Below are 22097 nucleotides of genomic sequence, written 5' to 3'. Positions count from 1 at the left end.
CTACTGTTATAAAGCATGGTAAAGTAATTATGTTCTCTACTGACTTATTGTATATGTCACAAAACCTACAGGAAGAGAACAATGAATGCCTCTTACCTAGTAGGGTTAATATGTGAGCAGACAGAAATTCTTTTTAAAAAAAATAATAATTTCTGCCACCTCCCAGCCTCCCATTTCCCTCCCCCTCATCCCCCCACTCCTCTCCCCCCCAATCTCCAGTCTGAAGAGGAGTCAGGGTTCCCTGCCCTGTGGAAAGTCCAAGGTCCTCCCCCCTCCATCAAGGTCTAGGAAGGTGAGCATCCAAACTGGCCAGGCTCCCACAAAGCCAGAACATGACGTAGGATCAAAACCCAGTGCCATTGTCCCTGGCTTCTCATCAGCCCTCATTGTCTGCCATGTTCAGAGAGTCCAGTTTTATCTCATTCTTTTTCAGCCACAATCCAGCTAGTCTTGGTGAGCTCCCAACAGATCAGCTTCACTGTCTCAGTGGGTGGGTGCGCCCCTCACCATCCTGACTTCCTTGCTCATGTTCTCCCTCTTTCTGCTCCTCATTGGAACCTTGGGAGCTCGTTACGGTGCTCCAATGTGGGACTCTGTCTCTATCTCCATCCATCGCCAGATGAAGGTTCTATGGTGATATGCAAGATATTCATCAGTATGGCTATAAGATAGGACCATTTCAGATTCCCTATCCTCAGCTGCCCAAGGAACTAACTAGGGACATCGCCCTAGGCACCTGGGAGCCCCTCTAGGTTCAAGTCTCTTGCCAACCCTAAGATGGCTCCCTTAATTATGATATGTGCTTCCCTGCTCTCCTATCCACCCTTCCTTTATCCCAATCATCCCGTTTCCCCAAGTTTCCCCATCCTCCCCTTCTCACTTTTCTCTCCCCATCTCCCCCTATCCCCATCCCACCCACCCCCAAGATCCCAATTTTTTGCCTGGCAATCTTGTCTACTTACCATATCCAGAAGGATAACTATATGTTTTTCTTTGGGTTCACCTTCTCATTTAGCTTCTTTAGGATGACAAATTACAGACTCAATGACCTTTATTTATGGCTAGAAACCAATTATGAGTGAATACATCCCATGTTCATCTTTCTGGGTCTGGGTTACCTCACTCAGGATAGTGTTTTCTATTTCCATCCATTTGCGTGCAAAATTCGAGAAGTCATTGATTTACCGCTGACTAGTACTCTAATGTGTATATATCCCACACGTTCATCATCCATTCTACCATTGAAGGACATCTAGGTTGTTTCCATGTTCTGGCTGTTACAAATAATGCTGCTATGAACATAGTTGAAAAAATGGTTCTGTAATATGATAGGGCATCTCTTGGGTATATTCCCAAGAGTGGTATTGCTGGGTCCTGGGGTAGGTTGACCGCGAATTTCCTGAGAAACCACCACACTGCTTTCCAAAGTGGTTGCACAAGTTTGCATTTCCATCAGCAATGGATGAGGGTACCTCTTCCTCCACAACATCTCCAGCAAAGGCTATCCTTGGTGTTTTGATTTTAGCCATTCTGACAGGTGTAAGGTGATATCTCAAAGTTGTTTTGATTTGCATTTCCCTGATCGCTAAGGAGGTTAAGCATGACCTTAAGTGTCTTTTGGCCATTTGAACTTCTTCTGTTGAAAATTCTCTGTTCAGTTCAGAACCCCATTTTTTAAATTGGTTTAATTAGCATTTTAGAGTCTAGTTTCTTGAGTTCTTTATATATTTTGGAGATCAGACCTTTGTCGGTTGCGGGGTTGGTGAAGATCTTCTCCCAGTCAGTAGGTTACCTTTTTGTCTTAGTGACAGTGTCCTTTGCTCTACAGAAGCTTCTGTTTCAGTAGTTCCCATTTATTCAATGTTGCCCTTAATGTCTGTGCTGCTGGGATTATACATATGAAGTGATCTCCTGTGCCCATATGTTGTAGGGTAGTTCTCACTTTCTCTTCTATCAGGTTCAGTGTGTTCAGATTGATATTGAGGTCTTTGATCCATTTGGACTTGAGTTTTGTGCATGGTGATAGATATGGGTCTATTTTCATTCTTCTACAGGTTGACATCCAGTTGTGCCAGCACCATTTGTTGAAGATGCTTTCTTTCTTCCATTGTATACTTTTAGCTCCTTCATAAAAAATCAGGTGTTCATAGGTTTGTGGGTTAAAATCCGGGTCTTCTATTCGATTCCATTGGTCGACTTCTCTGTTTTTATGCCAATACCACGCTGTTTTCATTACTGAAGCTCTGTGATAGAGTTTGAAGTCAGGGATGGTAATGCCTCCAGAAGTTCCTTTATTGTACAAGATTGTTTTGGCTATCCTGGGTTTTTTGTTTTTTCATATAAAGTTGATTATTGTCCTCTCAAGATCTGTGAAGAATTTTGATGGGACCTTGATGGGGATTGCATTGAATCTATAAATTGCCTTTGATAGAATTGCCATTTTTACTATGTCGATCCTCCCAATCCAAGAGCAAGGGAGATCCTTCCATTTTCTGGTATCCTTCAATTTCTTTCTTCAATGCCTTAAAGTTCTTGTCAAATAGATCTTTTGCTTCCTTGGTTAGAGTTACCCCAAGATATTTTATGCTGTTTGTGGCTATCGTGAAAGGTGATGCTTCTCTGATTTCCCTCTCTGCTTCCATATCCTTTGTGTATAGGAGGGCAACTGATTTTTTGGAGTTGATCTTGTATCCTGCCACCTTACTAAAGGTGTTTATCAGCTGTAGGAGTTCTTTGGTGAAGTTTTTGGGGTCGCTTATGTACACTATCATATCATCTGCAAATAACGAAAGTTTAACTTCTTCCTTTCCAATTCGAATCCCCTTCATCCCCTTATTTTGTCTTATTGTTATTGCTAAAACTTCAAGTACTATATTGAAGAGGTATGGAGAGAGTGGGCAGCCTTGTCATGCTCCTGATTTTAGTGGGATGGCTTTGAGTTTCTCACTGTTTAATTTGATGTTAGCTGTCGGCTTGCTGTAAATAGCTTTCATTACATTTAGGTATGACCCTTGTATCCCTAATCTCTCCAAGACTTTTATCATAAAGGGATGTTGAATTTTGTCGAATGCTTTTTCAGCATCTAATGAAATGATCAAATGGTTTTTTTTCTTTCAGTTTATTTATATGATGGATTACATTGATAGATTTGCGAATGTTGAACCAGCCCTACATCTCTGGGATGAAGCCTACTTGATCATAATGTTTAATTTTTCTAATGTGTTCTTGGATTCTGTTTGCCAGTATTTTATTCAGGAATTTTGCGTCGATGTTCATGAGTGAGATTGGCCTGTAATTCTCTTTCTTGGTTGAGTCTCTGTGTGGTTTTAGTATCAGAGTAACTGTAGCTTCATAAAAGGAATTTGGCAATGACTCTTCTGTTTCTATATTGTGAAATACATTAATGAGTATAGGTATTAGGTCTTCTTGGAAGTTCTGGTAGAATTCCGCTATGAAACTATCCGGTCCTGAGCTTCTTTTGGTAGGGAGGTTTTTGATAACAGCTTCTAATTCTTTGTGACTAACAGGTCTATTTAGATTGTTCACCTGGTCCTGGTTTAACTTTGGTATATGGTATTTATCTAAAAAAGTGTCCATGTCCATTTCTTTTACATTTTCCAGTTTTGTGGCATATAGGCCTTTGTAGTAAGATCTTATGATTCTCTGAATTTCCTCTGTGTCTGTGGGTATGTCCCCCTTTTCATTTCTGATCTTATTAATTTGCATATTCTCTCTCTGCCGTTTTATTAGTTGGGCTAGGGTTTTATCAATCTTGTGATTTTCTCCAGGAACCAGCTTTTTGTTTCATTGATTCTTTGGATTGTTTTCTATGTTTCTATTTTGTTGATTTCAGCCCTCAGTTTGATTATTTCCAGTCTTCTACTCCTCCTAGATGAGTCTGCTTCTTTATTTTCTAGAGCTTTCAGGTGGGCTGTTAAGTCTCCAACGTGCACTTTCTCTGTTTTCTTTAAGTGGGCACTTAGTGCTATGAACTTTCCTCTTAGGACTGCTTTCTTAGTGTCCCATAAGTTTGAATATGTTGTTTCTTTATTTTCATTGAATTCAAGGAAGACTTTAATTTCTTTCTTTATTTCTTCCTTGACCCAGGTGTGGTTCAGTAGTTGACTGTTCAGTTTCCCTGAGTTTGTAGGCTTTCTGGGGGTAGCCTTGTTGTTGAATCCTGACTTTAATCCATGGTGATCTGATAAGACACAGGTGGTTACTAATATTTTTTGTAACTGTGGAAGTTTCCTTTGTTACCAAGTATGCGGTCAGTTTTCGAGAAGGTTCCATGAGCTGCAGAGAAGAAGGTATATTCTTTCCTAATTGGGTGGAATGTTCTATATATGTCTGTTAAGACCATTTGATTCATTAAGTCCATTAATTCTCTTATTTCTCTGTTAGGTTTCTGTCTGATTGACCTGTCCATTGGTGAGAGAGGAGTGTTGAAGTCTCCTACTATTAGTGTGTGCAGTTTGATGGCTGCCTTGAGTTTTAGTCATGTTTCTTTTACGTACGTGGGTGCTTTTATATTAGGGGCATAGATATTCAGGATTGACATTTCATCCTGATAAATTGTTCCTGTTATGAGTATAAAATTTCCTCTCCATCTCTTCTGATTGATTTAAGTTTGAAGTCAACTTTGTTGGAAATTAGTATGGCCACTCCTGCTTGTTTCTTAGGTCCATTTGCTTGATAAGCCTTTTCCCAGCCCTTTACTCTGAGTAGGTGCCTGTCTTTGTGGTTGAGGTGTATTTCTTGTAAACAGCAGAATGTTGGATCCTGTTTTCGTATCCAATCTCTTAGCCTGTACCTTTTTATAGGTGAGTTTAGACCATTGACATTAAGTGATATTAATGACCAGTGGTTGTTAACTCCAGTCACTTTTTCAGTAGTAGAGTTTGTGTGTTTTGCTTCTTTGAGATGTGCTGGTGAGGGTCTCTAGATGTCTGAGTTGCTGTGGTCGTTGTTGGATTCCTTGGTTTGTGATTTTCCTTCTATTACTTTCTGTAAGGCTGGATTTGTGGCTACGTATTGTTTAAATTTGTTTTTATCTTGGAAAATTTTGTTTTTTCCATTTATAGTGAACAAAAGCTTAGCTGGATAAAGTAGTCTGGGCTTGCAACCATGGTCTCTTAGTTTCTGTAGTACATCTATCCAGGACCTTCTGGCTTTCATGGTTTCCATAGAGAAGTCAGGTGTAAGTCTGATAGGTTGGCCTTTTTCCTTTGCAGCTCTTAATATTCTTTCTTCATTCTGTATGCTTTGTGTTTTGATTATTATATGGCAAAAGGATTTTTTTTGGATCCAGCCTATTCGGTGTTCTGTATGCTTCTTGAACCTTTATAGGTATATCTTTCTTTAGGTTGGTAAAGTTTTCTTCTATAATTTTATAATATATTTTCTGGCCCATTGAGCTGCACTTCTTCCTCTTCTTCTACTCCTGTTATTCTTAGGTTTCGTCTTTTTATTGTTTCCCAGATTTCCTGAATGTTTTGTGATGAGAGTTTGTTGTACTTGCTGTTTTCTTTGATAAGTGCATTTATTTTCTCTATGGTATTTTCAAAATCTGAGATTCTTCTTCTATCTCTTGTATTCTGTTGGTTATGCTTGTTTCTGTAGTCTCTATTCGTTTACCTAGATTTTTCATGTCCAGCTGGCCCTCTGTTTGTGTTTTCTTCCTTGCCTCCATTTCAGTTTTCAAGTCTTGAACTGTTTCCATTATCTGTTTGTTTTTCCTTGGTTTCCTAGGGTATCATTCACTGATTTATTCAATTCTTCAAACTTTCTGTTATACTTCTCATCCATTTCTATAAGGGCATTTTTTATGTGCTGTTTAAGGGCATCTATCACTTTCATAAAGTCAATTTTTTCTACTTCTTCTTGATTAAGGTGTTCATGTCTTCCTGTTGTGAGGTTGCTGGGTTCAGGTGGTTTCATGTTGTTTTTCAGATTGTTGGGTGAATTCTTGCATTGACGCCTGCCCATCTCTTCCTCCAAATGCTCCCCTACGGATCTTCTTTTACAGGATCAGGTCTCCTTGCCCACTGATGTACCTTCCCATTGATGGCACTCTCCAGTGATGGCTCTCCTGATGCCTAGATCAGATCTCCGTGCTGGTTGGGTAGCTCGTGAACAAAGGGCCTACCTTGCTTACTGCAGGCAGGCTATTTAGACAAAGGAACTCTTGCATGATTGGGCCCCATTCCCCAAACAGCCTGAGCTGAGTGATGTTATGTGCCCAAAGAGGGGAGGGAGGCAGAAGGGAAGGGTGGTTCTGGATGCAAGCTGGGTGAGATAGGAAGCGAGATGCAGTATCTGGGAAGTCTAGCCCCTGCAGGAAGATCAGGAAGTATAGGGGGCATGAGGAACATCTGAGTTCCATGTCCTGGGCTGCTGCCGCGAGTCCAAAACTCACTCACCCCGGTGATGGCTCTCCTGGTGGCGAGATCAGATCTCCGTGCTGGTTGGATAACTCGTAAACAAAGTGCCTACCTTGCTTGCTGCAGGCAGGCTATTGAGACAAAGGAACTCTTGCCTGCCCAATTGCCCTGGTTGCCCTCACCCATACAGAAATTCTTATTACTCTGATTTGATTATCCATTATGCATTGCATGTGAATATGAATTTATAACACTGAAATACATAAATAATTTCACAAATTAGATAGCAAAAATTGATATGATGCTGGCAAGATGCCTCAGTGGGTAAAAGTGTGTATTGCTTACTCTGATGAATCGAATTTTATCCCTAGAACCTACTTGATAGAAGAAGAGAATCAACTTCCACAGTTTCTCCTCTGATCATCACACTGCACATGCCCCAATTAACTAAATAAATAAACAAATTAGAAACAGAGAAAACAAAAAATCTAAAACAGTTAAATGAACAAAACCAGAGATCGATACTTAATGAAAACAGAATACAAAATAACCAATAAATGCTTTAAAACACCCAGTCTCATATCAGCATTATAGAACATGTCAAGCACAACAGTGTAAAGTTTTGTATCCCTGAGTGATGACAACGAACATCCAGTGGTACCTGGTACTGAAAAGGATACAGGACTACTGCATCTCTCATTAATGCTGTGGAATATATGATGATCCAAGAGTATTGAAAAGTAATAACATCAGTTACCTAATTTCAAAAGTCATAACTTAGCAAGTGTAGTTCTAGGAATACACTCCAGAGAAGCTTATAGACATACAGCATGAAATATTCTACAAAGATATTTCCACCACTGATTTTTCTGGCAAGGCCCTAGAAGCATTGTAAAGCCTCGCTATCAGAAGAATAGAGGTATTATCATATAGTTATTATACTGACATCATATAACACAGATACAGAAGAACACAGCATGAAAATAAGATTCATCTCAAAACATAAGATTGCATGAAAGCATAATTTATGAGGAAATATGTAATGCAATCTCATTTATGCCAATATCACCATAGACTGGGATAGGTACACAGAAAAACCTGTCAGAAAAAGGGAGCAACAATTAACATAAAATTCAGAGGAACATTGGTCATCTATTTAGATTAAGTGGGAAATAGTGGCAAATACAAAAAGGAAGGCACATAGACAGCTCTATCTAAATATTTTGTTATTTTCTGTCTTAAGTCAAATGGAGTAAGTTTCCTTGGCTTCTTATTTTATCATGTATGTCTATCTATCTATCTATCTATCTATCTATCTATCTCTATCTATCTATCTATCTATCTATCTATCTATCTATCCCCCATCTATCCATTCACCTATATGTCTACCCATCTATATACTTAGAATACTCAAGCAAGTATTACAGAATGCCAAAGATGTTACTGTATTTAAGCACCCAATATTTATTTCTTACATTTATAGAGTTAGGAAGCTGAGGGTACTGACTGGGACTGCATGATTTTATATCTTGTGCAGGTCTGATTTCTGATTTATACACTGATGTGCTTACAAGGAGAAGGAGAATGGGACCAATTTAAGGTCTTTGTTATAATAACAGTAAATAACATTCATGAGGACTGCTAATTACCTCCAATGATATTAGAGTTCAACATACGGGTCTGTGATAGAATGAGCACACACATTCTGTAATGGTAAAAATAAAACAGTGTTGTTCCCCAAGTGGCTCACAAGGACAAGGGTAGCAAATACCAGACAGGGAGCCACATGGTGGGTGAGAGACTGTGAGCAGCAAGTTCCAATCAGGGAGCCACGTAGGAGGTGAGAGACAGAGACAGGCACACGATGCAGAGAAGAGGTTGGATATTTAGTTAGTGGGTTATGGAAGGAAGGGGAGAGTGTGGGAAAAGGGAGATGAGGAAAGAAACAAAGAGAGAGGGGGAGGGGGAAAAGGAGAGGAACCACAGCAGCAGCTACCTCTTTGGGAGAGAGAGGGAAAGGAAAGGGCTCAGGCTGGAAGTGGAAGATCAGCTTGCCTTGGTGGATGGGGGAGGGAGTAGGCGGCACTTGTCTCTTAAAGAAACAGTACAGATCATTACAAATTCCACGTGTTTATAGTGTATTCTGTTCATTTGCCCACATTAGATGTTTTTTGTGTATAAAATATAAAACACTTTATAAGAAAAAGTAAAACATTTAACTAAGAGATTACTTGCATATAAAAGAAATATATAAAAGCATTTATGTGATAAATTTGAAGAGTGACATCAGTTTCAAATATGTATACTGGTAGCTGGAGAAAAATTCAAGGGTCAGCTGATAACTAGATAAAAGAATTTTTGTTTAGACATGTTTCCTCTTTAGAGCGACTAATTGAATTTCCTTTTCTTTCTTCTCATTTCTTAGACACAGCTATGCATCAGGTATCATACTTTTAGGAGTGACTTGATTTCCAGTTGTCCTCACAGATGCTCATATTTATCTGGACATAACAATGAGATAGGAGCAGCTGTCAGCTGGGACCAAGAGCCAGCCTCATTTTCTTAGGTAATCTCTGTAGAAGGTGGTGGGTCAGATGCCACAGCTTGCAGGCTATACTCCTTCCTTGTGTCCATTTTTCTATCCCTTATTTCTCCAACTCATATCTATTATTTGATTATTCTCTTTTGCTTATGCTTCTAATGTCTTTGTTTTGCCTAATGTATCCTGTGCTCTTTGGAACACTTTCTTTTAGTTAAGAAGATACATAAGAAACAACGTGACTTGGTAAATCTCATGCTTTTGAAAGTTCTACTTTTCTGGTCATTGTGTTACTGTAGAACTTTAAGACAACTCTGAGGTCATTTCTGAGGCCTCTCAGCATTAATGCTCCCCCCTCCCCTGGGAACCAAGGATCTAATAACTATACATGCATGTACTGAAATGTTGGGAACTTTCCATGTCCCTGAGTCCTTGTGAATGTTCTCCAAATAAAACTCAGTTATTGGAATAGGGGCAAGATAACCCTTACGTGTTGATTCAGTTCCTGATGTTTTTGACTCAGTCCCTGGGAAGGGGTCAAAGTAACCCACAGATGTTCCCCCCTTACCCCGCCTGATCTGGCAACAGCTCTCCAGCCCTGGCTCAGACCAATCATTGCTAGTATCCTTTTGAATAAGCCAATCATAATAGTTGGAGAATAACCCCCAAGTTCTCCCCCTCTTGTTTCTGTGGCTTTTTGCTTTGAAAGTAGCCTGCACCAGTTATTCGGGCTCTTTCTGGCTTCTCAAATCCTGAAAGACCCTGTTGCAACAGAATTAACTAAAATCCTTATGCTTTTATATCAACTGTGGTGTGAGAGTGGTCTCTGGGGTGACTCCTCCTCAGTAATTGTACTCCAGGGTCCAACATTACTTCTTTCTAGATTTAGTGTTAATTCATTCTAAAGCATATCATTTTTGACCAGTCAATGTAAGCTTACTATAAGTGAGACACAGATGCAAGAAAAGTATAAAAATCACATTGAGTAATTATTTCATTTTTTTATATTTTCATATTTTATAGACTATTTTTCCAATCTCTCCCTGTCCTTTTTTTTAACTGCCATTTTTCCTTTTGGAAATCAAGGCTCCAATCATTTTCTATTTTTTTCAAGTTCTATTTCATATAGGAAAGAAGCAAGAAAATGGCACAGGACCAATAAAATAGATGTTAAATAACTTTCAACTCATTGGGCTCATTCATAAGGCAAAATGAGGAAATGTGGCTGACACAGATCCAACCTGACCACCTACAATGGGGACTCCTAGTTCTAGTTCTAGATGCCTTTCTAGCTGCAGAGAAATGGCATCTGGTTCACAAAATAAATGGAAAGCAAAAAAAAAAAAAAAAAAGATCTTGAAGAACCTGGTCCCTAACATAGACAACACAGCCTTCAGTTTCATCCCCAGAATTTAATACTGAAAATTCAACAGAATTTCATGCAGTTCTCATTTGAGTTAAATTTATGGTTAGAGAATAAACAAACAGTAATAAAGAAGATGACAGAATAAGTATGCATGAAAACTCAACTGTGTGGTGGGGTGATGTCTGTGATCTCGGGTGGCTTGGCAGAGAAAATGTAATGCCAAAAGCTTGATTGGCATCAGGAAGGATCTCTAACTTCAATCTCCAAGAAATTGACAAACCTGGTACCCTTAGAACCAGAGATATGCTTTTAGTACTAGACATAGAGAAGGAGGATCAGGGACAAGCACGTCATACTTTCTCCTATTTCCAAATAAACTGCAAATTACAAAGGCATTGTACATTTATAAAGTGGTTTCCAGAAACACATTCATAAAATCAAAATAGATAAAAATATAACTGTTATTTTCTGATCACTACTCTTTTGGGTATATTGTTGAAACAAAAAACCATCACAATGCACAAGTCATCTGCTTTAGAGCTAGTGGATACTAACAGAGCCATAAAATTTATAGGAAGGAAAAAATATAAACTGTAATGATTGTTCTGTCTCTTTAAGAGACAAGCCACATCCACTCCTTCCCCCCCACCTGCTGAGGCAGGCAGGTCTTCCTTCCTGCTTGCCATCTTATTCTCTCTCTTTTTTTCCAGCTCCCTCTCAGAGAGGCAGCTTTGGTCTCTTCTCTCTGTCTCTCTCTTCTCTCTCTGTCTCTCTGTTCTTCTCCCCTTCTCCCTTCCCTTCCATAACCACTAAATAAATATCCAACCCTACTCTGCCTGGCATACCTATCCGTCTGTCTCTTGCCTGCTGCAGCCACATGACTTGCCTCCGGGAACCAGCCACCTTCAGAGACCTGCCACATGGTCTCTGCCTGGTACTGGCTGCTCTTGGGATCTGCTGCCCACTGCCTGCCACCAATTAGGCACCTGCAGTGTTTCTGCTGCCTGCTGCCACTGGGGATCCTGCAGCAATTTTTAATAATTCATTACATAAACAGTAATTAAAAACAGTTCAGGCACACTGAAATTTATTAACTAATATTGTCTCAGCAGTTTTCTGAAGGATTTCATATTCTTATAAGAAGATATTTGGAAATGAATTAGATTTTCTTTCCATTATTAGAGTCCAGTTTTCATAATTAACAAAGTGCTGCCATGAATGTTCTGATACATGTGAGTATGCAAGGCAATTTGAGGACAGGATTCTGCAAGCAAAATGTGGCAATTAAGGGAGGGCATAGGGCAAATTCTTAAAAATATTTGTACAAAACAGTTGATTTAAATAAGTAGGCAGTGCATCTCTCTGAGAATGATCTTGCTATGATTTGTTGAAGTTTGTATTTATATTTAGTAAAATTTTAATAAAAAATATATTTTCTGTTTGTTTATTTATGTGTTTACCTGTGCTTTGACAATGTCCACACACACATATTTTCCTTTCCTGTTTGCCTCTTCCTCTCATTAATTCCCTTCTTTGCTAGTCCCTCACCCATTATCATGTCATTTTCTGTGTGGCTCACTGCATTTAATTGCCCATTTTATTTTTGTCTCTTTAAACTCATAGGTTAACATTATATTTTTTCTCAACTACTTTAATGAAAATTTGATGCTGTATAGGAAAATCAGTCAATGAAATAACACCTTTAGTCCTTTCACTTTCTCACTGGATGCAGCAGAAATTATTCTCCACCTACCTTAACAACATTTTGCTTTTGGAAAGAAACTGGATACTAAACTCTGTGTAGAATTCACCCACTGCTTCAGGTTTCCTACAGGATCATTCACAGAATGCAGACACCAGTTGGGTAAGGTTGAGTTAGAATTGCTATCGCTACAATTAAAACCATTTAAAATAAAATAATGTAATATTAAATTACAATCTTGCCCACAGCTGCAGACATTCTCATCTTCTCCACTTATCCTTCAGTTAAGGATCTTTCCTTTCCCATAAAAACATAGATCTCTCCTCCTCCATCCTTATCTTTTATTTTTACTTTATTTTAAATTAAATTTTTTAATACAATCTTTTTTCCCATTTTACATAGCTATCGCATTCCTACTTCCTCCCCTCCTCCCTCCCAACCCTTCCCTCTATTCCCCCATCAACTCCTCAGATGGCGAGTCAAGGAAGTCTGACACTTCACTTGGTAATACCAAGACACTCCCTGCTATATCTAGGGTGTGCGAGGTGTTTCTCCAAAGAGAATGTGCTCTAAGACACCAGTTCAAGCACCAAGAATAAATCCTTGTCCCACTGCCAGTGGCTTCACAGACTGCCAAGCCTCCCAACTATGCCCCACATTCAATGGGCCTAGTTTGGTCCTATGCAGGTTCTCCTATTGTCATTCCAGAGTCAGTGAGCTTTCACTAGCTCAGGTCAGCGGTATCTGTGGGTGTCACCATTATGGTCTTGACCCCTTTGCTCATATTCTGGCTCCTCAGTCTCTTAGACTGTTCTGGAAGCTCAGCCCAGTGCTTCACTGTAGATCTCTGTATCTGCTTCCACCAGTTGCTGGATGGAGGTTCTATGATTACAAGGTAGTCATCAATCTGATCATAGGGGAAGGCCTATTCAGGCATCCTCTCCACTATTGCTTAGAGTCTTACCTGGAGTCATCTTTGTGGATTCCTGAGAATTTCCCTAGTGCCCTGTTTCTCACTAGCCTTTGGATGGCTCTCTCAGTCAAGATAGCTCTTTCCTGCTGGGCAGGGTGGGGCATGCCTTTAATCTCAGCACTTTGGAGGCAGAGGCAGGAGGATCTCTGTGAGTTCAAGGCCAGCTAGTCTATAAGAGATAGTTTCAGGATAGGCATCAAAGCTACACAGAGAAAGCCTGTCTCAAAAATAAAAAAAAAAAAAAAGTTTCCTTGGTCTCCCACTCTGTCCTTCCCCTTCCTGGGCATTCTTCTCCCTCATGGTCTCCTCTTCCCCTTCTCCCCCTCCTCTTCCACCCTTGCTTCTTCCCAACCCACAAGGAAGTATTACTCAGTGGTTAAAAAAATGACCTCGTTTTTCTTTTTATTAATGAAAATTCTTTCATTAATTTTCCATCTTTATGGAAGTTTCCCTCCTTCCTCTCATTTTGTTTCCTTACTATGTCTCCACTCTGCTCCCACTATCCACTCCTCCTCTGTTTTTGTTCAGAGAGGGGCAAACCTCGAGGGGGTGTCAACAAAGCATGGCCTAGCAAGTTGAGGTAGACCTATGCTATCCCTTTGTATTAAGGCTGGCAAGACAACCCAGGATGAGGGATAGTTCCCCAAAGCCAGCCCAAGCCTTAGGGACAGCCCTGATCCCACTGCTAGGAGTTGCAAAAATAGACCAAGCTACACATCTATCACAGGCATGTAGAGGGCCTAGGTCAGCCCCATGCAAACTGCCTAGATGTCAGGCCAGGGTCTGTGAGCTCCTATGAGCACAGGTTACTTGTTCTTTGTGATGACCTTGACCCCACTCTATTCTTAAAGTGACTTAGACAATTTTTTCTCTGGAGCAGGAAGATAGGCCAACATCTGTGATGCTCTGTTTACAAAAGCAATCTAGTATTACTTATTAGAACAATATCTTGCTATATTAGCTACACTTATACATAACACTTAGAAGTTGACTCTTTTCCCTATGTACTATTTCCTTTGATTCTTATAAACAAAGGGACAGTCCTGGCCTGCCTACATTATCACTCAGAGAAAACAGAGCTGGCTTCTTTTTGTATTTCTGAATGTGGAAGATAGATTAGTCCCAGAAAAAACAAAACAAAACAAAACAAAAAAACAAGAAAACATTTCTCCAACTCCACTCCAACTCCTTAGTCACTTGTGATTCAGAGCTATTTTGCTGTGAGTTTCAAATAATAATAATTGTTACTATAGTAATAATAATAATGACAATAGCACAAGAGAATGCAAATGTAAAAGTTAATAATTTTCAAACCACTAATGACTAGCTTGGAATAGAAAATAATATGAGTTATATCACATTGAATTTATAATCTCCTGACCCAGAGCACATCAAAGCACATAGTGATCTTTACTGAACAACTGACACAAACATGAGTGATTCCCAGCATGATCTGTGTAAAGAATTTTTAAAAACAGCCCAGTGGCATAGATCATAAATATAGAAGAGTGCATAAATAGCAGTGCATTCCTTATAAAATTTCCATAAATTTAATATAAACCTATAGTTAGCATCAGATAAGAGACATCCTTTATACAGAAGGCCTCCTCTCAGCCTATCTAGTTTCCACCCCTAATGATTAACTTTCTCCACTCTCAGACTCTATAGCTGCCAGTATTTGGTTCTTGCAGAACATGAAATTTCTGGAATCACATAGCACACACAAGGAGCCTGCTTTCCTCAGCGCTGTGCTCTGCTTTTCATTTCTTCCCACCTTCTTTTATTTATTATGACCATTATATAACACTGATAGCTTCAGAGAAAAAGTAGCATTTTTTGGACTGAAACATGGCTCTCTTTTTGCTCAATGTATTCATTTTGCCCCTTTGTATGGTTTCCATTTGTCTCTTCTTATTTAGAAAAATATCAACTGAAGACAAAAACCACAGAATGTATAAATCATTTATAATTCCAACACACAGATACACATAATTTGTGTTGCCTAGAAATGAAAACAGATGTCAGTTAAGGCAGAGTTTCATGATTTCTAAGACTTAGACTATCTTTCCCCTTCCTTTTTTTCTCCTCCTAGTCCTCCTCCTTTTTCTTCTTCCCTCTTCATGTTATTTCCCTTCCCCCACTCCTCCTTCCTCTTTCTCCCTCTCTTCCTTTTTCTACTCCTCCTCTCCACCTCATAACCACTGGAGAAGATATTTTTTTCTGTACAGGATAGTTCAGTATTACAAATAAGTCAATGCATGCATCCCTCTGGGTGAGTAATTGGAAGCCACCAGGAGAATAAGCTTCTTTCTTGTCTTAGGATGATCATGGTGATGTAAATAGGGATTATTATAACACAGGGGATGAATGTTATTGCCAGACAGAAAATTAGCATAATTAGAATAGGTATTTTAAAGGCACAAACACTGTGATCCGTACTACTTCCATCATGCATGAAGTATTAATTTTGGTCAGTGTATAAATTACAGTAACACAAGATAAAATCAGTGCCTTATCTATAAGACTCATTTCAGTCCATTCTATACATAAAGGCCAAATCTAAGGGATGAGTCCTGTTTGATGTTAATATGTTTTTACCAAGATTTATAGAAAACTTGGCGTGTCTCCTAATGATGTGTCCATTATTATCTCCAAATACAAATGATGAGCTCTGTGCTACTTGACTGAAGTCTCTGTTGACTAGCTGGTCCACAATAGCACCACAACATTGGACTAACAGGGGGCTCCATGCATGAATAGTCTCCATGCTCTATCCTGGGGTGATAATTTTTTTTTTCATTAGGATTTGGGAACCTTCTGTTAGATAGAGACATGGGTCACAGGCTTTCCAAATGGCAACAGGACATATCATTGTCATTTGTCTCATTAATACCTGTCATCTTTAGAAGATGACAGGCTTAGTTGTTTGAAGATAGATCAGGAATGATAAAGAACCAGAGTTTCTCCACTATCACTGCTTCTGGCAGAGAGATGCATTGATATACTCAGTTATTGCATGAGCCGATACTAGTCCACATACTCAGGCAACCAGGCAGACTTTTCCATCAGTGGATACTATTGCATGTATTATGGATGCTGAATCTTGCTAATGTGTACCATTTTCTAATCTTGTACATTTTTGGTGTTGGCTTATAGCTTCAGTCACAGTTTATTAGGTATATAAAGATGAGAACGGAGTTCCTGGTGCTATGCTTGTTTTAAGAATTGTGAAATCATACTGTGCTCAATGAATGGAGGGTCATCTAGTCATTTAAACATTTTATATAGAGGTTAGATGCAAAGGGAAAGATAGATAGAAAGATAGATAGATAGATAGATAGATAGATAGATAGATAGATAGACAGATAGATGATAGATTGATAGATTAAAGATAGATCGATAGACAGATAGATAGGTAGACATAGATAGATGGACATAGATAGATGATAGACTAAGTACTAAAGACTCATAATTCTTATAAATAGATATTTTGAACCACTTGATTCATAAAACACAAATGTTAACAATATGTATCAAACTAATTTTAAAAAGAAACAACTAGAAAAGATAAATTCCATATCCAAAGTTATATAGATAGCAAAATAAACATATTTAGTGTGGAATATGTATCTCCAAATTTCAAGCTCAATATTCTACAATGTCCACAACCTTTCAGGAATAATGCATGCCTGGCTATTATTCATTTTCCTTTACACCTGGCTGTCTTGCCCAATCACAGCTGCAGAAAACTCAACTGTTTTCTCCATACACATTCAGAGAATCTCTATTCATACCAAGGAGGAGTTTCCCTACTACAGCTCTGTCCCAAAATCTGTTCACACACCCGAGACTAATAGAGATCCCAGAAGCTGCTGGCTTCTCTGACAGGGACAGAAGAATGCAAAACAGGAGCAGAGAATACTTTCCAGAAGAAAATGGGCTCCCTCCTCAGGCAGACCTCACTTGACCTTTGGGACAATTATAGAATGTGGGAATACGACTGAGAAACAGAACTGGAGTGTCTCATGTTGCCATGGAAATGAATGGTCACGTATTTCACTGGAGCAAACTTCCCCCACCTCACTTTTTAAATTCTGGCATATTTTATGCAGTATTTTATTAATTTATTTGTTTGCATATCTGATCATTTTTTGAGAACGTACAATTTTTCCAGACCCTACAAACTAGAGAGTGGAAGATAATACAGCCACACATACTACTTACTTACTAGATTTGATTTCTCTAGTATGCAACGAAGGTCAGCAACACCACTTTTAATCATGTTCAATGCACTGTGACAGGTGTCACAGAAGAAACCATGTTCTAAGAAAGCACAGGCAGGATACAGAAAGAAATATCATTGGATGTGAGTCAGGATGGACTATAGTGAGGAGGTGATTGAAGCATGATTAATAGTAACTCAGAGACAGAAAATGGAGTTCAACTTGAAGGCCAGAAAAGCAAAACAGCCAACTACTGGCTTTTGCCTCAGCCTCAGTTCGAAAATGTGGATCCTCCCTCCAGAAATCTCAGAATGAGACTGTGTGTAAAAGCTGTCTCCTCCCATTTTATATTTCTCTTTAGTGCTGGGATTAAAGCTGTGCACACTATTGCCTGATTCCTATGGCAAACTAGTGCGGCTACTGGGATTAAAGTGTCATTATTGTTTGGCTTGTAAGACTGGCCAGTGTGGCTATTTTACTTTTCTTATCCTCAGGCATGTTTTATTTATTAAAATACAAATGAAATCCACTAAAGGTGATATCTATGCCAAGACCTGAGGGAAGAAAACTTTTTCAGGAATGGGAATGGGATGAAATGCAAAGTCTTCTGTATGCATCAAAAATGTACTAAGCATGAAGGACTGAGATTGAGAGTGTAGATGCTAACCACAAAACAATCAAGTTAGTGAGACCTGTCTGTGGCATCAGGAGCAGGTGACCTGGTGAAACCCCATGAAATAAGGCTTGGGAGAGGTATATAGGTTCTAAAGTGAGTGGTAACTTAGATCTCTATAGAAGATTGAGCTTCATGACTCTCAAAACGGTCTGGTGAGATAGAGTTTATTAAGTCTATCATATGCAACTTCAAAATTGAGAGTTGCCCTCACAATAGCAATATATTGTTTGAAGTCACACCTAGGCTAAGCTGTACTTAAGACATGATGCTGAAGTGATGGGGAAATGGGGGGAAACAACAGAATACACGTTGCTTTCATCAACTGTGAATTCTGGTGTGAGACTCCTCATAAATCAAAGGAGGCCAACCATGCTGTGTCTACCTGATGGACAGTTATGAAGACAGAGTCAACAGTGACAAAAACGACTCTATACATTTCTTTATATACATGTTTGTGTATTTATTTATTTCAGTATTGAGTATAGAACTCAGAGCCCCCTGTATAGTAGTAAAATACTTTAACACTGAGCTATATACACAGCCTTTTGAGTACTTTTTCAATTTTATTTGGTGACAGGGTCTCACTATGTAGCTCACACTAACCTCAGATTTGGTGTTCTCCTGCCATAGCATCCAGAGAGCTGGACTTGCAAGAGTACACCACACAAGCAGCTTTGTAGTTTCTCCTGGAAGATTGTCATCTTGGAACAGACATGTCACCCACATGCTCTGAGCTTTTAGTCTTCAGAAGCCAAGAGATCCTCTGTGTTAACATGTAGCTCATGAATCTGTTAGGTAAACAGCAAGCCTCATCTCTGTTCATTCTGCCAAACAGCCAATGTTATGGCCATTTTGCTTTCCAGTTCTAATGTACAAAACAAACCCCCTAAAAAGCATGCAAAAGGAACACAAAATGCAACATTAGAGGGTTTCCTTAGTTTTTTATAGGTTTGATTCATCACCTGCCTGCCGAGTTCCCCAGCTCAAGGTTAATCAAAGGGGTTGACTCACCTTTGTACGTGTGCTCAGCTGCCAGTCTTCTTTGTCCTGCTTGACTTGCTGAACTCATTCTTAGACCTCTGTCATTTGAGAAGCCTCTTCTGACAACCGGTACAGCTCTAGTTGGCACCCCTATTCTTTCTGTCTACAGAAAACACAATGTTACTGACTGAACCACTATTAACCTACCCTTTGAACTCAGAGAAAAAGGATAGCCACAAGTGATTGTTTTTTTTCTATCAAATTTCTCAGATTCACATGTCCTTAATCATATGTGTGTGTGTTTGTGTGTGTGTCTTACATATATAATATGGCTATATATTACTATAATACATGATTACATTATTGGTTGATTTTTTCCAATGAAAAATGAAAAAATCTTATTTTTCTAAAGAAATTGAGAAACAACAAAAACCCCTGCAACTTTAATAAATGAGATCCCAACGGGACCAGAAATGAATTCAACCCTTGTTCTACATTAAAGCAAGAGCACCACTGTCAGGTAACTTTTTCACTACCGCTTTTAGCTGCCAAAATTGTCTTTCTGGAAACTGCTCATCTCCATTCCCACAGCACATGCTGGCACAACTTTGCCAGTGTTTTTCATTTCTCCTTTCTAAGTTTAAAGAACTTTTCAAATAACTTCCCAACCCAATTATATCAGATAGACCTAAGAATTATGCTCAAGTTGATAACAAAATATTATATGTCATCATGAATGCCCTCCTTTTCCTTGGAAATTGATGTAAGAAATGCAGATTGTTTTTCTGTACATAGAATTAGACTGTGCTTCCTCTCTACTACAAGCTCATATTCCTAAGTGCTGTGACCTTAGCTTCACAGATTCCTTTTGTCTGAGTTTTATGTCTGTAACACAAAAGGAATTTATCTTTCCAGAGGACACTCTTCAACAGATTCCAAAGTTTCCAGAGGTGCCTTGACATTTCAGAGGTACCCTGCTTTGTTCTATTACCTTTCTAAGAGACATCTGGGGCTGAGTCAAAAGCACATTTCTGGGACTGGAGAGATGGATGGCTCAGCCATTAAAGGCTAGGCTCACAACCAAAACGACAAAATTGAATTTCTGGAATGTGCTTTACTAAAGAATGAAAAATAAAATCTGATCGCTGGCATTTGTTCCACCACAATCAATTTTATGATTTCATCATGATCATGCAGTTTTCTCTCTGAGGTGAGTAAAGGCTGTGGCTTTCTTGAAACCTTTTGTGTAGTGTATCCAAAACGAACAAGGCCCAGCACCTGGTCACCACTGTTACATCCCTGACAAAAACAAATTTAAGTTTTCCATTATTAAAACCTTTTATGTTGCCTACTTAATTGGCTATCTTCTGTGAGAAGCAATATGCTCATGGCCATTTAGGCATGGTGCAATGGGAATGCCATGTTCAGAAATCTTCACTGATCTCAGAATGATAGATTTTTATGGAATATTACATTGTCCCCTTCAGTAGTACTGGGTGAGAGTGACACCAGTATATCCGGCACATACTTGCCTAGTGATCAACAGATAAGTGGGAGGCCATGACTCTGGCTCTAGTTATGCTGCCAATTCACTGGGTGATGTTGACAAGCCTGGTCATTCTGTGCATCTCAGCTAACTCCTTTTTGAAAGCAGTGTTGAGAGTATATAACTTGTATGCTCACTTGGAAAATTGTTCCCCTTTCATCTAACTCCAATAATCTTCAAGGAACTACTTGCCTACAATCTCAGGTAGCTTACTCCAGTCAACAGCTCCCTTCCTTAGATGCCTTCATCTGACCATTTGGCTAAGCAAGAATAACTCAGTATTTGCCAGGATACTATATGTAGGAAAAAAATACAGCTACGTGGTATTAAAAAAATTGCAACTTCCAAAATCCTGAATAATGGTTATTTGCTGCTCTCTGGTGGTATAAGGAAGATTCTGCATCTGTCAAAAGACATTTTTTTCTTGAGCCACAGATACTGTTCTTGCAGTACAATTGAGCATCCTTTGGATATATACCCATAAGTGCTATTGCTGGGTCTTGAGGAAGGTTGTTTTCTAATTTTCTGAGAAATCACCATAGTGATATCCAAAGGGGCTGTACCAGTTTGCATTCCCACCAGCAATGCAGGAGTGTTCCCTTTCCCCACATCCTCTCCAACCAGCATAAGTTGTCATCAGTGATTTTGATCTTGGCCATTCTTACAGGTGTAAGATGGAATCTTAGAATTGTTTTGATTTGCGTTTCTCTGATAGCTAAAGATAGTGAGCATTTCCTTAAGGAGTTTTCAGCCATTTTAGATTCCTCTGTTGAGAATTCTCTGTTTAGGTGTTCAACTATGTTCACAGCAGCATGGTTTGTCATAGCCAGAACCTTGAAACAACCTAAATGCCCCTCGACTGAAGAATGGATAAGGAAACTGTGGTATATTTACACAACGAAGTATTATACAGCAGAAAAAATGACATCTTGAGATTTGTAGGCAAATGAATGGACCTAATAAACATCATACTGAGTGAGGTAACTCAGACCCAGAAAGACAAAGATCATATGTGTCATTCATAAGTGGCTTTTAGACATAAAAAATAAAGAAAGCCAGCCTACAATTCACAATCCCCAAGAACTTAGACAATGGGAATCCTAAGAGAGACATACATGGATCTAATCTACATGGGAAGTAGAAAAAGACAAGATCTCCTGAGTAAATTAGGAGCATGGGGACCCTGGAAGAGGGGAGAAGAGGAAGGGAGAGAAAAAGAGGGGAGCAGGGAAAAATATATAGCTCAATAAAATCAATAAAAAAGAAAACAAGGCATTGTTATTGTAGGAACAGTTAATGTTAAATGTGTAACATACTGTAACACAGTCTGCTACCATGAAAAGTCTGAATAAGTTATTCATTTATATCCTAAAGTAAATTGACTTATAGTTCTTGAGTTTAGTAGATGTTTTAATATATAACACTTCTTAGAATAAGAACTTAGAATATATAATAATGATAAAAATAAGAACAATATGCAAAGGAAGCGAATCAGACAACACCAAGAAACAAAGTCATGATTCAAGCAGAAAGTAAGTAACAAGACTCCATATAAAGAATAAATATTAACATGTTTATTCTCTTTCTGTCTGTGACTCATCAACATAGGGACAGTGCTGATTTAGCATTTAATGTCTCTATATTGCTTTGTGTTTTACCTACTTGCATTCAACAGTCAGGAAAGCCTAACCACTTAATGAATTCTACA

Source organism: Chionomys nivalis, chromosome 11, assembly GCF_950005125.1.
Source record: "Chionomys nivalis chromosome 11, mChiNiv1.1, whole genome shotgun sequence".
Lineage (NCBI taxonomy): Eukaryota > Metazoa > Chordata > Mammalia > Rodentia > Cricetidae > Chionomys > Chionomys nivalis.
Note: the sequence above shows the minus strand (reverse complement) of the source record.